The sequence below is a fragment of the Schistocerca serialis genome, chromosome 3, assembly GCF_023864345.2.
Source record: "Schistocerca serialis cubense isolate TAMUIC-IGC-003099 chromosome 3, iqSchSeri2.2, whole genome shotgun sequence".
In the NCBI taxonomy this organism is placed as follows: Eukaryota; Metazoa; Arthropoda; class Insecta; order Orthoptera; family Acrididae; genus Schistocerca; species Schistocerca serialis.
In genome coordinates, this window is record NC_064640.1 from 893,009,929 (window position 1) to 893,029,292 (window position 19,364).

Genomic DNA, 19,364 nt, shown 5'->3' on the forward strand with positions numbered 1-19,364 from the left:
GTTTCCGACTCACCAACAACTTAAGAGCACCCGGGTAAGACATCTTTTCCTTCACCCAAGACTCCTGGACAGTCTGCTCATTGAGATACATGGAACAATCGTGGGAGGAGGCGGCATGGTCGCCATTGCAGTTGATACACTGGGGAGAATGAGACAGACAATTGCCGTTGTGAACATCCCTACCACAGGTTACACATTTGGCTGGGTGACGACAGGACTCCCAAGTTTGGTTGTAACAATGACACTGGTAGCAGCGCATCAGGTTCTGAATGTACGGTCGGACTGAGGTAACTTCATACCCTGTTTTGATCTTTGATGGAAGAACCACTCTATCAAAAGTGAGAAAAGAGAGTGAGAGTGTGTGTGTGTGTGTGCGTGCGCACAAAGGTTACATCTACTTTTTTCATCACCTGATGGACTGCAATGACACCCTGATCAGAAAAGTAGGAGTTCTGCCTCAGTCAGACCATCGAGCAGCCTAGTGTAAATAACACCACGGGAAGATTCCAGGATTTGATGGGCCTTGACACAAACAGGACAGACATGGAGGAGCGAAGGGGCAAACAGTTGTGCTTAAGAATCAGAAGTAATCTCCGAAAGCAAAGTGCCATTTCGTAAATGAGAGCAGGAATTCACAGGGCCAGCAACTGCATCAAAACATATCTGGATATAAACGGATTTACCGTAGCAAAGGACTGACCGTCTTCAGCACATGAAACTGCAAGCAACCTTGGTGCAACTGGGAGGGTCTTTGAATCATTAGCCTCATTCCGTTTACGTTTAGTTCACATTGACTGAGAAGATGATGTTTGGCTCATGGCAAGAAAATCCCCCATGATCACCAGCATCTCTAATGGTGCGCTCCTTCCAAATGGGGGGCCTCCTCAGAAGGGGGCACACCCATCTTAAAGTGGTTGTTCACACCTCCCAAACACCTGACAGAGGGACCAATCAGCAATTTAGGAAGATAGCAGCTCAGGCAATCACCCCTCCCTGGGTCACCTGTCAACCCAGGGCTGGGAATTACGTATTACCCAGTCATCTGATACAGTGTGAGAATCGTGGGCTGGCCTTCAGGAGCACACAGGGAGGAAGAAGAAAAAGAGGAACCTCGAATGCCGAAGTGGAGGAAGAGCAGGAGAAGGGGAATGAAAAAAGAACAAAATAGAAAGACAGTGGAGAAACTGTTTTAATATCAGTGACTGAATATGCAGAACACATTTCCAACAACATCCCACACATGTTCCCCAAGGGAGGGGAAAAAGAATAGCAAGAGGATAGACATGCAGCACAAAAGGGAAAAGATGCTGCAAAGGCTGGGGCCCTGTTGTAGCCAAGCACAAACCCACCAAAGAGCGGTGAGCCCCCTGGGGGCCCCACAGTTAGGTGAATGACATTCAACCCTGCACTGCTTTACAAGATGTGTTTAACCAGACTCAGTCTTTTGGCTGTTGTAATGTATGGTATTGCATAGCTTAATGGATGATTTGATAATGGCTTAGGCTTGAAAATAGTCGAGTAATAAAGAAAATTAATATTGCAACTTCGAAGGCTCTCTGCAATTTATTGCATAATCTGGTAAACCGTACAGTTGCTGATGTTGTGCCTTGCAGAATGCTGGAAATTAGTAAAGCCACAAATAGGTGTTAGAGCATTTGAATGTGTATTCAGTCAGGCTATCAAGCCATGTCACAGCAAAGGGCTAGGGCACTGAGGAATTCCCACCCACTGAACGGAGTACTAATGACTCCAGATGACTTGTACTGAAAGGTAAGTGAATTCGCTCCACCTGCTGTTTCAAGACACAAAATGCTGGCTGATGATTCTCAGATGATGCAAGGCTCAAGCATAAGGCAGGGCAAAATGTTTGGTGACAGCATCTGGGTCAGTGGAGCTAGCAACATTCAGGGAAACACCAGGTGCACCTGTGAGGGACTGGTGGCCATTGAGGCACTAAATCTTTGCCCAAACCTGCAAAGGAGGTACACACAGTACAATGGTCGTAACATACCATTTCCAGCACTCTTGTTTCTGTTGTTTTGCTAGGTGGCAGACCCAAACGCAAAGGATTGGTCCTCTCCTCAGATTACCACCATTTGCACACACGATGGTCTTTCGAGACTGTGCAGAAGCATAATTCATTGCCGAATGCGATGCCATTCATCAGTAGTCCATTCGTCTTGGTCACATCACCATTCCCAACACAGCTGTGTGTGTTGTGGTGTTAACTTCAGCCAATAAATTGGACGGGAATTCTCTGGCCTGGCAGTTGTTACATCCCAATCAATAGTGCGAGACGACACAGAATGTTGCAGGAAGGCCACTACTTGTTCTCAGATGGCAAGTGCAGGTGATAAGCAGTGATGATGATGATCTACGTCTATGTCTACATATGTACACTGCAAGCCACTACATGGTGTGTGGCTGAGGGTAACTTGTACCACTACTAGTTATTTCCTTTCCTGTTTCATTCCCAAATAGAGCAAGAAAAGAAGGACTGTTGATATACCTCCGTACAAACCCTAATTTCCTTATCTTCGTGGTCCTTAAGTGATACATACGTTGCTACCAGTAGAATTGTTCTGCAGTCAGCTTCAAATGGCAGTTCTCTAAATTTTCTCAATAGTGTTCCACAAAAAGAACTTTGTCTTCCCTCCAGGGATACCCATGTAAGTTCACAAAGCATCTCAATGAATTACAATGAAACAGAAACATGTCATTAAATACGATATGTAACAACATCAAACAAGCAATTTCAATGGTGCATTGTGATTAACAATAAATTTAAGAAATTACTCAAGAATGAGACATCTTTATCTAACATCCAAAAAAGCGAAAATCACCATAAGTACAAACTAACATATTGTTAACAAACTTTTTTCCACCTTAAAGCAAATCAAAATGTTAATAACTTAATTACAGACCGCTGATGATGCTTTACCACAAAAAAGTGAAACACGTTTGGTAGGGGGTGGGGATGAGGGGAGGGGGGGGGGGAGTGTTTGTAGTTGCAATGACAGAAGAAAAATACCTTCAAGAATTGTACAGGAACTACAGACAATATGGCCACACAAATGAAGAATTCAAAAAAAGAGTTTAATCAGTAGACCATATAACCAATGCCACTGGGAGAAAAATACATTTCTAACTTCACTGACTTCTGAAACACACCTTGGTTATGAAATGCAAAGAACTCGGCTGTAAACAATGGTAACAGACAACCTTACTGTTTAAAGAAATTGCACAATACCATAAAATCTCATAGATATTTCAAATGCAGGGTGATTATAGCTTAAGTTAAACTTTCAAACTGCTGTAGAAATAACACCACTGATCAGAATGATGTCAAATTGCAACAGAATATTATCAGAGAAGGGGGAAAATGCATGGCAGAAGAACTACAAATGAATCATACAACAATCCCTGAGGTGTACATTTGACGATAAACAAACTATACTACTCAGTGTGCATGGGTGTAGAGGTGTGATACTGTTAGTTACGTAAGCCCATACACCATAGCAAGGTCAAATCACACAGCATGGGAAAAATTCTAGCATTTCCAAAATGGTGCTTCAGCAGTTGCTTCACTGGATTTGCAATGTGCAGAGGTGCGCCATCTACTCTCTCGCTGGCAAGTCAACACTAAGCAACTCGTGCACATGGGTAATTTTGAATTGATAGTAAAGAAGGACTTTATGCACCATTCTCACAGGTATGTCCAATGTTCAGGCAATTCTCTGTACACTACACGTTTGCACACCACCACTCATCCCCTCCTGCATTGCTGTGGCCACTGCTTCCACACTGACGTCAAATCACTTAATTTCCTCCCTCTACCAGGTTGCACACCAAAAGAACCCATCTTTTCGAATTTCCAAATTATTTTCTCCAGACCCATGGCAGTCATTGGACCCAATGCCGCCGCCACCCCCCCCCCCCCCCCCACCAAATCCCTTCAATGTCCAGAACTTCTGCAGAGCGATGTCTGCACAGTCATCATTCTTGTAATACAGCTTTACAAGCAGAGCGCAATCCTGCATTGAGACAGTCATGGCGAATGTTGCACACGCAAAAGGAGGAAAAGCCATGTACCCAGTGTGTTTATACCAATTTCAATGGGTCATGCACATGGCAGGTATTCTCATTTACGTATTCTGACACATACATTGGTCAATTTTCACACTATTTTTTTTCTTCTGCCATAAGTTTTACCCTTTCTCCGATAGTACTCCATTGCAATTTGACATCATTCTGACCAGTGATATTATTTCTACAGCATTTTGAAAGTTTAACTTTAATTATGATTACCCTGTATATCCACTGTGATTCCTTTATTCAGATAAATCATTGTTTTACAATACTGCTAGACTTACGACAATTTTTAAAATTGTAAATTCTATCCAATATGACATCCTTAAAAATATGTCAATGGGTTCTTAACATTATTTACTAACAAACTGAGTGCATTTAACCTGGGTTAGCATTGACTTACTAACTTTGACTTGCTGAGGGAGTTAACAAAATAGTATTGTGAAACCTCTTAAATATGCTAATTTAAAAGTCCCAAATTGTTTCAGTTTAAGATAGTAAGTCTGGCATCAACAATTTTGGCAATAATCAAGTATAATTTGAAGAAAAGAAGAAAATGAAAGACGTATAACAACCTGCAACTGATTCAGGACAATATAAAATTAATTTGACCCTACCACAGTGCGTAAACAATGTTAAGGATCCCCCTTAACATTTCTGTCAATACACTTTCACATAAATTGTGGTGCACGACACAACATTGTTTACATGCTTAAAGAATTATTCACATTTACACAATTACCATCAACTTTTGAAGCTCATTTGTCTTCAGGAACATATTCATGATCTTTATCTGAGCTGTAGTTATCCAAATCATCCTTCGATGTGTACAAATCATCCTTGAAAAGCATTTACCTGGCACGAACATGACACACATTACTATTAATGGCCGATGTTTTTAGCACCTGCCGCTGTTTACATGCACACATTCTGACAAATTTGCCATTAGTGTGAATCTGAAATTAGCGATAGAGCTGTCATTTCTCTGTTTATCATAGAACTATCAACTAATACAAATTAAGTATCTCACAGGGAGAGGGAGGGAAGGTGGGTGGATGGGTACGTAGAGAGAGAGAGAGAGAGAGAGAGAGAGAGAGAGAGAGAGGAGGGAGGAAGAGTTGCTGGCTAAAATATAACAATATCCATTACTATGGATGCAACAAAAAGAAATACATGGGTAGTAACCACGTATAAAAAAAAATTGTTATACTATGTAGCTACAGGAACAAATAAATGAAAGTGCATATTATGTCTACTAGGTATACAACGTATATACCATGTATATACAGGAAACAAGTTCGTTTTTTGCACAAAATACAAAAACCACGTAATTAATATGTTTTTACGAAATGAAAGAAAGCAAATGCTGCAAGAAACAAGGAAGAAATTATGTATAAAACAATACAGTAAAGACCTGGTCGCCTGTGTCACGTTAATTTTAAAGTGCCGAATGTATGTACAGTGCACTGAATGTAATGAAATGTGTGATATTTAATCTTTTAATTCATACACTACAACGAGTGGTAGGAGTAAGAGAAAATTTGTGTTGTGGAATGTGAAACTGGAGGCTTTGAAAAGATTAGACAAAGGAGAAACATTAAAAAAAACTTACTGCTGAGTGTGGAGACGGTGAAGTGACAGCTGGAGATTGAAATAGAAACAGAGACAAAACTGAGAAGTTTTCATCAAACAAGTGTTCTATTTCATCATTTGAATGGAAGACAATCACGAAATCTGAGTACGAAAAAACAAGTGAAGCTTTGTTCGTTTGGTTTACTCAACAAAGACAAAAAGGAAATCTAATTTCATGACCTACTCTGCAAGAAAAAGTTATATTTTTTAGAAATGAGTTAAAGGAAGGTGAAGACAGTTTACTGCAAGTTCAGGATAGTGGTAGGACAGGGGGAAGAAGTGATATGGCGTAAGGCAGTCAAAAACTTTGAGGATTCTCACAATTTTGTGAGAAATTAAGAAAAATTATACAAGCAGAAAATCTTACTCCTGATCAACTGTCTAACTGTGATGAAACAGAGCTAAATTATAAAATGCTTCCATCTAAAACTCTAGCCTCAAAAGAAGAAAAGGCTGCCCTGGGCTACAAAAAACAAAGAGAGATTAACAGTTCTTGCTGCACATCAAATGCAAGTGGAGACCATAAACTGAAGCTGCTACTAATAGGGAAGGATGCTAATCTTAAAGCTTTAAAAAATATCACAACTTTTGCAATGCCTGTTGCACATGTCCACCACAAATCTGCTTGGATGGACAAAAAAATTTTAACTTCAAAGATTTTGTTCCAGAGACCAAAAGAAAGGTGAAGAAAAAGTGCTTGCCTTCCAAAGCAATCTTAATGCTTGACAATGCTGGTTCGAAAATTAATGAGGAAGAATTATAATACGATAGTATTTGCACATTGTTCTTACCCTGTAATGAGACAAGTTCAATACAGGCATTTTACAAATCTTACAATTGTTGAAATGGTTAGTGAACCCACTGAAGATAGTGACAAGGAAGAATTGCCTGGAGAAACTGTATCAGTGATCACTAACACTAAGGGTTTGTCAGTGCTAGATGTGGTATCGCGTTATATCGAGCAGCAAGCAGAAGCTACTCCAACTGACGCCAAGCTTCTTAGAAGATGGCATAACATTGTTGGTAAACAAAAAGTTCTATTTTAAAAACAAAGGACTATGGGTGATTTCTTTAAAATGTAACTTACATTGTTGCAACTTGGAAATGTGAGCCCATGTATGTATATACAACACAGGTATGTACTATATTGTTTTTTAATCATTGTTGTGATAGGTAACCATTTATTCATGATTTACCTATCAATTTACTGATGATTACGTATTATCCCAGTTTTGTAATTCAGGGTAGCCTCAGCCCCATTTAGCTCGAATTACCAGGGCTCTACTGTACAGCTAAAATGCTTTTATAGGGTTATGTATAACTAATCAAAAGAGCAAAAATTAGTATTAAAGTGTTTTTTGCATGTGGGGGGCGAGGGAGGGGGGGTGGTTCAAGGTAAGTGTCAGTTAACCCATTCATATCAGCAATTTCATGGGACACGTAAGCACTATCTCAGTATCTCAGAAGTATAAGCAGAAATGAAGAGAATGTAACATGACATTTTCCCCAACCAACAGTTGCTAATATTTGTTTACAAAAGTCACAGTAAACCCCCAATCAATAGGCCTGAAATTTGAATTCAGCTTCTCATGAAAACAAGATCACTGTCCCACCACAGCACCATCTCTGAACAACATTTTGATGAATAGATTAAGATATTATACATATAGCAAATAGAAAAATTTAAGTTAGCTTATCGAAGAAAGAGGAGACAAGCATCATTGTGTCCACTGATCTACTCGTATCACATAACAGGAAATGGTGAGTCATTAATATTTCAGAAAGAAGGACAATAGGTCAGAGTTTAACATCTCAGCAACAGAAGGTCATTATAGATACATCACTTGTATGTTCTGAAGGGTGGAAAGCATTAATCATGGCCAGCGACCATCTACAATCATACAGCGAATGCACAGAAAGCCTCTATCAATGAAAGTCTATACTAATGAAGCCAGACAGAGAGTTAAACCATATCTGTCTTAAACAAGAATCCATATCTTAACCAGTGTCCATTTCTTCAACCATTTCCTTTTCCTCAACATCATTGTAAAGCAGAAGACATAATGTGTGTATGATGAAAAATCTGATAAGGGAGAAGAAAAGAAAACTTAACTATGTAAACCACCAATGGAGAATACGCAACAGGATAATATTTTCAATAATGAGGCAATCATTTAAATACAACTGGCATTCTCAAATTTTCTTATGAGAATAATACGACTAACCTTAAAGGTCACTATAAATAAAATTCTGTAAATGAGGAATAAGAATCAAAATTATTTAATAGGATATTTCGGAACCTCGCTGTCAACATTATAAACAATAGGCCAACCTTATTTTTTAGTTAAGGAATACATACTTTTCAAGATGCTTACTAGTTGCATACACTTTGCTCACTGTGTCTATCCACTTGACATTAAGAACTGGTCAGCTTCTAGTTGTGAATTTTGTCATACCTGTTATTGATGCAACGTGGACTATGAATAGTCTGAGGAAAACAATACGTGTTACAGTGACGTGACTGGTGATGGAAGAGATAATCACATCTACAAGCTAAGGTTTCTGTTATAACGTCAAGTTTAACAAGTCTATTTCAGAACGACACAATACATATAAGTCACAGAGTAAGTTAACAAGCAAGACATGTGTACACATTAGCATTCGAATGAGCACTGAGTCCCAGTCTAGCAGCCGCTGCTCGGCTGGCCGCTTAGGTGGCACAGCTGCTGCATGGCTGGCAGACAGCACCGCACGTTAAGGACGCGCGTAATTGTGCAGCGGCGCTTTGAATGATCAGCAAGTCACAACACTTTTCCCCCCCTTTGAAATTGTTGCACTGGTCTTGATGGAGGTGTCCTGGAGATGGCTAACATCCATGGGCGTTGTTTAACTCGCCGTAAAGTCTCTAGGAGGCGGCTTTCAGTACGGACAGAAGTGTCCCCGATGATAACGGTCCGAGATGACAGGAGACGTAGGTGTCGAATCTGCTGGGGCCCCATGCACCAATCTGCCTGTTGCGGCAAGTCCAGTTAATATGACAGGAGACATGGGCGACGTGTCAGCGTCCGTTGGAGGAGGAGGCAAGTAGATTTGCTCTGACAGAGGATGGTCATCCGGTTCCTGCATGGGCACGTCTCCTGGTGGCGTCCGTTCTTGTGCAGGCATTGCGATGACGGTGAGAGGGCTGCGTTGTGAGTATTGAGAGATGCAAGATCCCGAGTGTCAGGTAGAGCCAAAGGTGGTGTAGCGGCATTCGGAACAGGCGTTGCTGGCACACGAGGCCAAAGCAGGTCCGAATGACGCACTGCAACACCCGTATCCGTCTGGATTTCATACAGGCGTCTGCCACGGTGTCTTAAGATACGGCCAGGGCTCCATTTTGGCCGCCTGCCATATCCCCATACCCAGACGAGGTCATCGGTGGTGAACCGGTCAAGTGAAGGCACCCGCGGCCGTGAGGTGGAAGGCCGCAGAAGATGAAGTAGCGTGCGGGGCTGTCGGCCATGTAAGAGCTCAGCCGGGCTGTGGTCGCCCATGGGGGTGAAATGGTAAGACGCCAGAAACTGGAGAAGCACGTCATCAGCAGCAGAAGAAGTCAGAAGTTTCCGCATCTGAGCCTTAAATGTGCAGACCAGTCGTTCAGCCTCACCGTTGGATTGTGGATGGAACGGCAGGGCCGTGACATGCATAACGCCGAGACGAACACAAAAATCCACAAATTCGGAAGAGGCAAATTGCGGACCATTATCAGTAACAAGTGTAGAGGGGAGGCCTTCCAAAGAAAAAATGCGGGCGACAGCACTGGTGGTTGCCGTGGTGGTAGGCGACGTGCAACGGACAATGAAAGGAAAGTTAGAGTAGGCGTCAATTACGAGGAGCCAATAAGGGTCCCGCAAAGTCAGCATGAATGCGCTCCTAGGGCTTCTCAGGCGAAGGCCACGGTGACAAAGATGACTTCGGGGCAGCGGCCTGTGACGCACAAGGGCCGCAGGGAGCGACCATGTGTGCTATTTCAGAGTCGATGCCAGGCCAGTACACATGACAGCGCGCCAGAGATTTTGTGCGAGACACACCCCAGTGCCCCTGGTGAAGGAGGCACAAGACCGAAGCACGCAAAGACGCAGGTACCACAACACGCGGCGAAGCATTGTCAGTGGAGAGGAGGATAACACCATCCCTAGCCGTGAGGCAGTAGCGCAAAGTGTAGTAGTTCCGCAACGGATCAGAAGTCTTAGCGGACGGGCGATCTGGCCAACCCTTCTGAATACAGCGTAAAACCCGGGAGAGGGTAGGGTCAGAACCCGTAGCAGCTGCCAGCCTGTCCCCAGTGATGGGGAACCCGTCCACAACCCGCTGCTCGGCAACATCCAGGTGGAAACACAAAAGTTCGTCCCTATCGAATGCCTGATCAGGACCCATGGGAAGGCGAGACAGAGCATCAGCATTTGCATGTTGAGCCGTTGGCCGGAAATTAATCTCATAATTGAAACGAGACAAGTAAAGAGCCCAACGCTGGAGGCAGTGTGCAGCCTTGTCGGGAAGTGACATTGATGGATGAAACAAGGAAACAAGTGGCTTGTGATTCGTAACAAGATGAAATTCTGAGCCATAGAGAAAAACACCAAACTTACGAAGAGCATAAACAATGGCCAAAGCTTCTTTTTCAATTTGAGAATACTTTTGTTGGGCATACGTGAGCGTTTTGGAGGCATAAGCAATGGATTGTTCCGAACCGTCAGAAAAACGGTGCGCAAGGACTGCACCGACCCCATATTGAGAGGCGTCTGTGGCAAGAACAAGATGTTGGCCAGGTCGATAAGTAGCCAGGCACGGGACCTGCTTCAGCATAGTCTTCAATTTCTGGAAAGCCGCTTCGCATGACACGGACCAGTGAAAAGGAACGTTTTTATGCAACAGGCGATGCAACGGCTGAGCCACCGAAGCCGCAGACGGTAAAAACTTGTGATAGTATGCTATTTTTCCCAAGGCCTGCAGTTCCTTAACAGATGTAGGGCGAGGAAGGGCATCGATCGCAGCAACGGTTTGCTGAAGCGGACGAATACCATCCCGAGAGAGTTGAAACCCCAAGTACGTGATAGGTGCCTGAAAAATTGTGATTTCTGAAGATTACACTTAAGACCGGCAGTCCGTAAGGCATGAAAAAGTGTGCGGAGATTTTGAAGATGTTCTTCAGTAGTGGAGCCAGTGACAACAATGTCGTCCATGTAATTGATACATCCAGGGACAGGAAGCAATAACTGTTCCAAGAATCGCTGAAAGAGAGCAGGGGCGCTAGCAACCCCGAATGGCAAGCATTGGTATTGATAGAGGGCAAAAGGCGTGTTAAGGACCAGAAGCTGCCGGAAAGCAGCGTCGACAGGAAGTTGATGATAAGCTTCTTAAAGGTCAATTTTCAAAAAATACTGGCCTCCAGCAAGTTTAATGAACAGTTCTTCAGGACGGGGCATAGGGTAAGTGTCGATGAGGCATTGAGCATTTACAGTGGCTTTGAAATCGCCACAGAGACGAATATCACCATTTGGCTTAGCAACTACAACGACAGGAGAGGACCACTCACTGAAAGTGACAGGAAGCAAGACCCCGGAAGTAGTGAGACGATCCAACTCCCGTTTTACCCGATTATGAAGGGCCACAGGAATGGGCCGAGCCCGAAAAAACTTAGGCCGAGCAGTGGGTTTGAGCGTGATATGAGCTTCAAAGTCGTTTGCACGGCCTAACCCAGGAGAAAAAAGGGACGAAAATGTCGTCGACAAGGAATCCAGTTGAGCACAAGGAATAGCATCAGAGACAATACTGACAGTCATCTATGGAGAACCCAAAAATGTGAAAGGCATCGAAACCAAAAAGATTTACTGCTTTGCTCTGGTCGACCACAAATATGGGAACAGTGCGAACGACGGATTTGTAAGATACCTCAGCATTAAACTGTCCCAAGAGAGAAATCTTCTGTTTATTGTACGTCTGTAATTGCTGAGTGACAGGTGACAGGAGTGGAGAACCCAACTGAAAATACGTCTGAGAATTAATTATAGTGGCAGCAGAACCGGTATCCACTTGCATGCGAACATCTCGACCAAGTATTTGGACAGTGAGGAATAACTTCCCAGAAAGGGAAGAAGTGCAACTGACAGACGAATCAGAATCAGCGTCATGTTCATGAACATCATGTATGCAGTCAGATTTGCAAATGGAAGACACATGACCTTTCTTTTTGCAATTGTGGCACACAGCCCAACGTTGGGGACAATCCTCACGTGAATGTTTCGTAAAACACCGCGGTCATGAAGGAAGTTGCCAGGGGTTTTGCTGCTGTTTCTTAGCGGGTTGTTTACGGCTAGGCCGAGGCTGTGCGTGGGAGCGCACTGCGGCCATGTCGGCCAGCGGGGATGTGCTGCACACGCCGTCAACAGTGCACAGAGGTTGTATTTCCCCGACATCACACCACGCCTCTATTTGCGCCCCAGCGGCGCGAGAAATTTCAAAAGACTGCGCTATGGAGAGAACTTCATCTAGTCGGATTCGCCAACTGAAGGGCACGTTGCCTAACTTCTTTGTCGGGCGCCGACCGGATAATAGCATCCCGTACCATGGAATCGGCATAGGATACTTTGTGAACGTCAGTAACAAATTGGCAATTTCGACTGAGGCCGTGAAGTTCAGCAGCCCAAGCGCGATAGGATGGATGTGGCTGTTTTTGACAACGATAAAAGGCAACACGAGAGGCTACCACATGCGTTTGCTTTTGAAAATAGACAGACAGAAGTGAGCACATTTCAGCAAAGGACAAAGATGCAGGATCCTTCAAAGGTGCCAATTGCGACAACAACCAATACATTTGAGGTGAAATCCAGGAAAGGAACAGAGACTTACATGGTTGTTCGTCCGTGACATGAAATGCCAAGAAGTGCTGTCGAAGACGTTTTTCATAATCAGACCAGTCTTCCGCCGTCTCGTTGTAAGGAGGAAAAGGAGGTACAGCCAACGACGAGAAACGCCCCGCATTTGACGCCGCGACGAAATCGCGAATCGCCGCTGTTAGAAGCGTTTGCTGTTCAAGGAGATTTTGCAATAGTTGCTCGACAGTGGCCATGGAACCCTGTGGGTCAACGGTGAAAAGGAAAAATCCACTACCTCGTCACCAATTGTTATAACGTCAAGTTTAACAAATATATTACAGAACGACACAACACATATAAGTCACAGAGTAAGTTGACAAGCAAGACATGTGCACACGTTAGCATTCGAATGAGCACTGAGTCCCAGTCTAGCGGCCGCTGCTTGGCTGGCCGCTTAGGTGGCACAACTGCATGGCTGGCAGACAGCGCCGCACATAGAGGACGCGTGTAATTGCGCGGCGGCGCTTTGAATGATTGGCGAGTCACAACAGTTTCCTAAAGGGAGACATCATGCCACAGCATCTTTGCTGCACTTTAATAATGCCTTCAAGGAACAGGGGTCTTTCACCCTAAATATGTTTATAGTAGAATGTGTGATTTGAAAATAGGATTTAGAGAATTCTCGGGTAGAAAGGTTTAGTGCTGCACCTTCAAAGAGTACGTGCGCTGTGGTATCTGCTATGTGGAAAGGTTATGCAAAAATTGGAAAGTATTACAAGACAACAACCTATATATCTACGACCTTCAGAAGTTGCAGACACAATGAGCATCCAATTTCACAGACCACACTGAATCCGTGTTGTGCTTTCTTCAACAAAATACTCTTTATCTTCTGAACACCCATGTTGTTCACAGGTGCATCTACTTTACATGGCCGGTAAAATACCTGCATATTGGGCTATGGGAACACACATGCAAATGCTGTTAGATCTTACCAACAAAAGTTTTATGTGACTATTTGTGATGGAATAGCGTGGATAGAAGATAACAATGAGAAAAGAAAGACGGAAGGTGGTTTAAGACCTCATACATGGCAAGGTCATTACAGACTGAGTTGAGGTTCATTTTGCGAAGGTTGGGGAAGGCAACTGCCCATGTCCCTTTCAGGAAGGATTTAGGGAAAGCACGGGAAACATAAATTGGCATTGCGAAACTGGGTTTGAACCAATGACCTCCTGAATGCGAGTCCATTGTGGAGTGGTTGGTAATAACCTGAGACCAATGCCTCTGGTAGCATGCTTAACTGGAAAAACTTAGCAACAGTTTCTACATACTAAACTTACAGAATCACTAAACACTGTAGTATGTGCTGTGCCCATCATCCTCTGGTTCCAGCACAACTGAGAGAGCATTCTGGAGTTGACGAGCTAGCACAGCTACTGGTTGACTTTGGGGGACATGGGCATGTGAGGCAGGACCAACTGAATGGCCAGTACATTCACTTGATTTAAAGCTGCCTGATTATTTTCTTTGGGGGCAGGTCAAGAGAGTGCGCATTATTCCAATTACTACCACAGCTTAAACTGTTTGCCTGAACCAATTACGTACTTTGTGACATGGAAAATAGTCCTCTCATTCTGACACAGTTGTACAATCATTGCCGCAAAGGTACAAAACAGTTATTGAGGCTTGGGCAGACTTTATAACACCTGTTGTAAATCTATTTGAATGTGCCTTCGATCAAATTAATTGGTATTTAATTATTCTTTTTCATGCCCAGAACCTCACAGACTTTGGTGTGTGCAACTCAAACAGATGATTAAAAGGCATAAATATCTCTACTTATCACTGCTCCAAGTTTGTACACGAAGTTCTGAAATATCCTGTGTCTTGAATCTGTAAAACAAAATGCATCTCCCAGAGAGAAATGTTGGATGGAGATGCAAAAAGGTGTGAATGTTGGGATAGGGCAGGGGAAACCAAATCAGTTGTACCTAGCCAAGAGCAAGGAAAACTACAACAACAACAACAACAACAACAACAACAACAATAATAATAATAATAATAACAACAACACACAAAATATGATGGTGAGTACAACGAGATGACGACATTTATTAAATAACACATTATTTTATTGGATTTTTTTAAATTCAGCTGAAATAAAGACAGTAACAAAGTTGGTAGAAAATGTATACCCAAAGTGTGCAAATGTCTACACTCATCCTTTTGCTATTACAGCCATATCATCATATACTGTAGCACAGGATCACAGGGAATGTGGTCTAGGGTGGCCCTTATTTTTCAGCTGTGTAAGGTTTTAGCTCCCCCCCCCCCCCTCCCCATTTTATTCCAATCAATAACAAAATGATACTGCCAAATTTTAGCTCAATTGCACACCTACAAAACAAACAACCATGGAGTTATGTGGAGTTTTGAACTTTTGCTATGTGATTTTTGTTATGCAGTTTATCATCATCATCATTATTATTATTATTATTATTATTATTATTAAATCAAGTCTTCTTATTAGAGATACTGCTTTTTAATAATCCTGTTAAGACTGTAGTCAATATTGTAATATTAATAACTATCATAATTTTATTAATAGTAAAACATTAATAGTGTATGTTTTGGCTGTAGTAGCCAGGTGGGGGTGACAGTGGCCTCTTCCTTTTATTGATTTGGAAGTGCTACAGTCTAGCGGCAAACACTTAAAACTAAGCAGCGACACTACTGTGGTATTTTCAGCAAGTTTTGTGGTGACAGTTGCATGCTATTGTCTGCTGTGTTATTGTTTGTGTTTCCATTATGTTCAATGTATGGTAAGGGAGAAATATTTCATATTAAAATTAATATTGTGAGTTAATTGCGACAGTATTAGCCAAATATTATTATACTCCAACCTTCACAACTATGTTTTTGCGAGCTGTTTGGGTTATGTGATTTCGTGTTCAGACAACATTTAGTGGTAACAGTGACTATATGGGGATGGTGGTCAGTTTCTTGTCATGGAAATGTGACCATATTTTTGCAATGTATTTATCTTGTTTCACATAATCCGAAGTGTAAGAAGCTGCTCTTGGAGGACCACAGTAAAGTAGTCAAGCACACTCGTTTTTAAATTATTGTTTCACAACTGTTTGTACTGCTGGTGAAAATTACCTGTCCTGTCATGGTCTCCCTAGAGCAAAATGGCATCAACACCTTTACGTCCTTCATTACGAATATCAAGAAAAGACATAATGTCTCTCTTGTCAATTCTATTTCCAATCAAATTATTGGAGTCAAAACTACCCTCAATGAAGCAAGTCCTAAGTGTTTTCTTCTACAACGTAAGAACTGTAAATCTTACAATACAAAGTGCAGTAATTGTGACTCAGGAAGTTTCCATTTTTTTGCATAAAGCACGAATTCCTACTAAAAGAACAGACCACTGCACTGAAAAGTACTCTATCTGTATGACAAATGGAAAGTTGTACAAAAAATGTGCGCAGAACTTCAAGCAAAAAATAGATATATATTTGTGGAAAACATGGATTATCTCTTTGACATAGCCCATTCTGATGCTCTTGGACAGATGAAAAATTAGGAAGATAAGAAATTCTTAACACTTTGGTGTCAGAAAGGGCAACCTGACTATACATCTTGTGTTGATCAAAAGCAAGGAAGAAAAAGCATACAAGTGGAGTGCAACGCAAATCACTAGGAGAAAAAGGATATACGAAGAAATGGAACAAGATTTTGCTACTTTAGAGATTACTATGTCAGAAAGTTTTCACTGAACATCCAGAAGGCAAGAAAGTGATAGTAGTGACAACAGTGAAAGTTCCCCTATTGTCATCCAACATACAGGGCGTTTCAAAAAGAAAGAGCAGATTTCAAACATTTATTTCTCAAAAACTACAAATGATAGAAACACAATTCCAACGGTCCTTCACTCAATATGAGTACCAAATGTTACACAACAAATATCAAAACTGTACCTCAATATGAGCACCATTTGTTACACGACAAATATCAAACCGGTATCTCATTTCTTGCCACACACGACGCAACTGGTCTTTAGTTACCGAATTCACGGCCGCAACAATTCGATGTCGTACCTCTTGAAGAGTAGCGGGCATAGGTGGGACATAAACACAGTCCTTTATGTACCCCCACAAATAAAAATCGCAGGGAGTAAGGTCTGGTGACCTGGGAGGCCACAGACGATGACATTGATCTTGTGCTCCTGCTCTTCCAATCCACCGTCCTGGAATGGTGTTATTTAGGTACCGTCGTACAGGTTCAGAGAAGTGTGGTGGGGCGCCATCTTGCATGAAGATGAAGTGATTTGAATCTTCCTGAAGTTGAGGAAATAGCCAGTTTTCTAACATGTCCAGGTAAATGGTTCCTGTGATAGTTTTCTCCATGAAAAAGAAAGGTCCATAAACTTTGTTTACCGAAATTGCACAAAAGACGTTAACCTTTGGTGAGTCTCTTTCATGTTGAATAACGTCCCTCGGAGTTTCACTCGCCCAAATTCGTACGTTATGCCGATTAACTTTACCAGAAATGTGAAACGTTGATTCATCTGAAAAAATTAATCGTTCGGCAAAATTGTCCTCTTCCATGTCCTGTAGAATTGCAGTTGAAAATTCAAACCTTTTGTTGTGGTCGTCAGGACGCAATGCTTGCAATAACTGCAGTTTGTACGGCTTCATGTGCAGACGCTTACTCAGAACGCGCCATACCGTTGTTTTAGACATGTTTAGTTCGTGACTTGCCCGTGTCGTGGATTTTCTAGGGCTCCTTTCGTAAGCTGCACGGACACGCTCGACATTTTCATCCGATGTGCGTGGACGACCCGTGCTTTTTCGCTTGCAGATGCAACCATCTTCTACGAATCTGTGATGCCACTCATAAATTTGCTTATGACGAGGCGGCTGTTTGTTGAATTGACGGCGGAATGCACGTTGCACACCAACAATGGACTCTAACTTTGCAAATTGCAGCACACAAAATGATCGTTCCTGTGGTGTCGTCGCCATTTTCCTACAAACAAACGCCAGCGCCACTGCGGATTTGCATGGAACTTCTGCGCGGACCATTGAAAAACTTTGAACCTTTCTCTGACAAGAAACGTTTGAATTGTGTTTCTATCATTTGTAGTTTTTGAGAAATAAATGTTTGAAATCTGCTCTTTCTTTTTGAAACGCCCTGTATATCCACCAAGAGTAAAAACTGCAGCAGTAACAAAAACTTGAGATACACTGCAGTTTTTTACGCCCTGTGCATCTGAAGTTTTTCATAGGTGCAAATTCAGTGATAGAAATGGCGTTTACATATTAATGACTGCTGCAGAAGCTTTTGGGGACGAAACTGAAAACCTAGTCACAACCTGAACTTCTTTTCAGTGTCTCAGAAAAAATTTAGAGAAGCAATAGACTGTATCAGTAACCTTTCAAGGCAAGGAACAATTGTTGGGGTTCCTTGAAACCTGGAAAAGATCAAGCCATGGCTGTTGACCTGGCAGTAGAGAAGTGGGGTATAGCTGACAAAATTCAGGCACTTTGCTGTGACAAGAGAGAAAGAAATACTGGTCAAGTAAATGGCAGCTGTAAATATCTAGAAAAACTGTTAAGTCGTGAACTTTTATACCTCCCTTGCTGTCATCACATTTTTTTGTTGATGTTGAGGACTTGTTTCAACTCAATGATGGGGGTAACTTCTGGCAAGGACATGGAACTTTTCAAGAAATTTATAGCAACTTTGTTCTAAGTCAACAACAATGCTTACATAACCAGTAGCAGTGAAGTATTTGATGATGTATGGCCTATTATTTTCAGATTTTATGAGAACAAACTTCCTACACAGAAAAAACAGTGAGATTATTACCAAAACTTGCTGGAGTTGAGAATGACCTTCTTGGCGGCATTTCAACAAATGGGATATTGTTTCACATCCCAGGAGCTGTAACTCATTCTAGGTGGAAGGGAAAAGCTATACAGGTATTCAACTTATACATGTTCCAAAATCGGTTTCGCTATCTGACACAGAGAAGAACACATTAACAACAATATGTATTTTTGTGGAGCGCTTGTAAGTCTGAGCATGGTTTCAATCAACAGAAGCAATTAAGGTACCGTACCATAATTTCCTACTCACTATTCAACTGATAAATTATAGGGATATTGATCCAGTAAAAAATTTAAAATCACCACTGGTACTTGGGTCAAGAAACTATGGCACTGGCTTTATTTGATGACAATGTTCCAACAAAAGTCAACGCAAATATTGTTCAATTCATCTAGGAATCAGAAAAAGGTGGAAGAAAATAAAGTGAAAAAGTACTTTATACACGAAAAATGTTCTTTCTTCTACAAACAAAAGTGGTGCGGGGGGTGGGGGGGGTGGGGGGTGGGGGGGGTGGGGGGGGGGGGGGGGAGCAAAATACAAACATTAAGATAATTACATATAGCTAAAGGACACCCTAATGTACAGCTACACGTTTTGAGTTTGTGATCATTCAGTTGTTCAAAACACTATTGGAAACCTCCTCCAGAAAATGACTTCACCTACTCTATCAGATTTTCCATCCTTTCCACAGATTCAGAATGTATGTGTGAATTCCTAAGGGACCAAACTGCTGAGGTCATCAGTCCCGGAGATTCAGCAAAACACTGTTCAATTACATTTTTAATTGCAAGAAATGGTAGAAGTAAGTAAACTCTGTGATTAGTGGATAAGAGAGATGTACCGTAGTAGTAATATCAGTAATGAATGGTATGTATATGTAGAGGC

At 42.1% G+C, this 19,364-nt stretch overlaps 1 protein-coding gene across 1 annotated transcript in view; it reads right to left on the reverse strand.

Moving 5' to 3' along the window:
* LOC126471136 (uncharacterized) overlaps positions 1-19,364 on the reverse strand; it is a 260,530-nt gene that overhangs the window by 81,095 nt on the left and 160,071 nt on the right. The window lies entirely within an intron of this gene.